Here is a 3,199-nt window from a genome sequence, read left to right on the forward strand (position 1 = left end):
GTGAAGAAAAGCAGAGATATTGGTATATGGTCTAGTATTATCAATATTTATACAGAAAACAGTAAACACCTAAGCAAGGAGCAGCACCATCATCATCAAGAAGGGCAAAGAAGGGCAAAGACAACACAAAAGAGTTGAGAGAAAAAGCAACCAACCATACAACATTCCAAGTGGAAAAGTAATTTCTCTTGAGAAAAAACTATTTAATACAACAGAGAACTAGAAAGTAAGTAACATCAGAAAATCGAAAAGAAATTAAGGCAGCAGGGGGCTTCAAAATACAGTATGAAAATAAAAGGCATCAGTATTATACTTTGCATTATACAAGGACAGCATGCAGGGGGAAGAGGTCAAGTAAGGAAAAAAATTGCCTCAAAACAAGAGCTAAAAAATAGTCTCAGAAGAAGTGATGGTCCCATTTCCAGTTACATTCAAAAAAACCAAGAAATGTAGCACAAGAGTATTCAAGAGGCAAGCCACCATGCTGTTCAGAAGCTGAGAGGAGGATGAGATACAGGATAGTGACAGAGGATGTTACACTGTTCTTCAAGACCTTCAGTTTTAACAGATCCTACGAGCATGTCAAACAATGCAGCCCTACCTCTCTTTTCTTTGCTTCCTGTGGCTACAGCCCAACAACAGAAGTTAGTGAGACTAGGTAAGCACTTTTGATGAGGTTCCCGTTCCTGCACAACAATACATACACACCAAACCAAACCACTCCTGAACTGGCTTCAAAAGATGGACTGAGCTTTCAACCATTACAAATATTAACTTCAACACCTGCCAAAGAAGAAAATAAATGTTTCCCTTTTTTTAGAAGCTACGGAATGAAGCACTGGAAGAAGAGTTAGCACATCTCCACAGCTGATCAGCGTGACAGATGAGGTCAGAATTCCAAATTTCCTGGCTTCTGTTTCCATACTTCAATCACCACTGACCTACATTAACTTTGTATTTCTGACCTGCTTCTAGTTTCCTAACTATTTTGATCTGCAAGATAATCCGGTTATTTTACTTCCTGTTCACTTTCCTGCAGAGTTTAAAAAAAAAATTAGCTACTACTTTGCGACAAAAAAACCCACACCTTTCTTTACCTTGGTTAATGCCAGATGAAAGACAAGATGCCACATTTTTACATTCATTAATATAAACTTTACAATATACCACCTAACTTCAGCTATGCCCTAGGAAGTTCTGAGTTTAGATTTTACCTATAGCATCTCTGCCAAACAGCAGATAAAGACTAATACTGCTACTTGTAGTATTAGCAGGTTCACTTGTACTCACGTTACTGTAACTCTTGTTTTTTGAGTTACAGCCTCATCATGTATTCACTTATTAACTCCAAAACTCTCATCCAATGAAGTAATACTGCTACCAAGGCAGACCAGACCCTTCTCCGCAGAGAACAGCTGAGTATCACCTAGAACAAATTAATATCCCTTTCAGCCCTGTTATTAAAAAATACCAAGAAATCAAACCACCCATCCCCTGAAGTTACATACATTGCCAACTCAAAAATAAAAACAAATATTCACACTGAAGTGGCACAAGAATCTTTAATGAATGAGTGCCATCAACTTTAGAAGCAGTTAAGATTTTTATGAGCCCTTACACTTTGAAAGGCGACTTTCCAAATCTGAACTGCATTAACCAGTGCAGTTATTCCTATCACACCACCTTTAGGAAAAAAAAAAAAAAAATTAAAAATCAGATCAGCAGTCAGGAACAAAAGCAACCAAACCAAACCACAAAAAAAAACCCACCACCAAATGAAAAAAAGAAAAAAAAAGAAAAAAGGAAGATAATTTTTTTTTTAAATCAGAAAAGGAGGAAATCTGAAGTTAACTTACACACTGGAGACAGAAAAGCTGGGTCCCTTCACCAAACAATTACCCCAGACCAACGTTCCCCTTCTCAACTCACAGGAGTTTAAATACCTTCCCTTCCTTCTCCCGCCAATCAAGAGGTTCACACTGAACCCCTCAGAAAAAACGCAAAATCTCTAGCCTTCATTGAGCTCTCAGGTACCCAGTAAAGTTTTCAAATCCTGTGCCAAATACCAGAGCGTACAGGAGTAGGCAAAAGAAAGAATTTGGCAATAGAATGGGACATGCAAATAAACAAAGGAAAAAATAACAAGTGCAGCTGGGGGTGGGGGGAAACAGGCACACAAAAACCAGTTAGTTGTGCAGTGTCACATAGAAGTGGAACAAGAAAAAGAGGAAAAGAAAACCTAAGAACACAAAAATCTCTGCCATTTTAAATGTAAGATGCTAGGGATACTATGCCGAGGAAAATACACATATATTTTACTTTGTTTAAGCCAGTATGGGCCAAACACACTTTCTGGTCATGCATGTGAAGTGCCACCCTTCCAAAGGTGTTCCACTAGGATTCCATATTGTTCCATCAACACTTCAAGCATCAGAAACTAAAAACACATCACTAAACATGTTTCAGCATCATTTACAATGCAATAAAACATACAACTGTTCTACCTGCAAACTTTAAAAACAATGCTTACTATAAAAAAAAAAACTTCTAATTTGTCTTCTAGCTTGTGAGAGAAGAGAGACATCTCAACCAACCTTGAAGAAGGGACTTGAAACTGTCTTACAGACTGATTCTCAAACAGTAGTCTACCACTAACACAGACCCACACCCGCAGTTTATTGCAAATGCCTTCAGCCAGAGATCATAGATTTTTTTATGCTTCCATTAAAATCCACGCAACTGTAAGAAAGACAACACGCAAACACTGTAAGTATTACAGAAACGCTAACTGTAACACTCGGAGCAGCTGCGCGGCACAGGCAATAAAATACAAAAGGAAGGACGGACAGAAACGTCCAAGCTGCTCCTCAGCCGCCGCCGGCCTCCAGCATGGACGAGGTCCTGCTACGTTTCGCGCCGACGGAACTTCTGCAGGTCTACGCGTTCCATTTCCAGAAACGCTATGCGAGATCATCCGCGTCCCAGTAACACGGGGTGAGAGAAGATCCTGCCAGCAACACCTTCCCATGGGCAAAAGCCGAAGCACGTTAAGAGCCTCGGGAGGCAGCGGGCCAGCCCGGAAGCGTGGGGCAGAGTCCGAGACGGGCCCCGGACCGCCGGGCGGAGACGGGGGGGGCCCAGGCCGCGGCCGGGGGGGCCGAACGCGGCCGGCACGGGCAGGCGGCCCGCGAGAAGTCGC

This window comes from Haliaeetus leucocephalus, unplaced genomic scaffold (genome assembly GCF_000737465.1).
Source record: "Haliaeetus leucocephalus isolate CR32 unplaced genomic scaffold, Haliaeetus_leucocephalus-4.0 Scaffold668, whole genome shotgun sequence".
In the NCBI taxonomy this organism is placed as follows: domain Eukaryota; kingdom Metazoa; phylum Chordata; class Aves; order Accipitriformes; family Accipitridae; genus Haliaeetus; species Haliaeetus leucocephalus.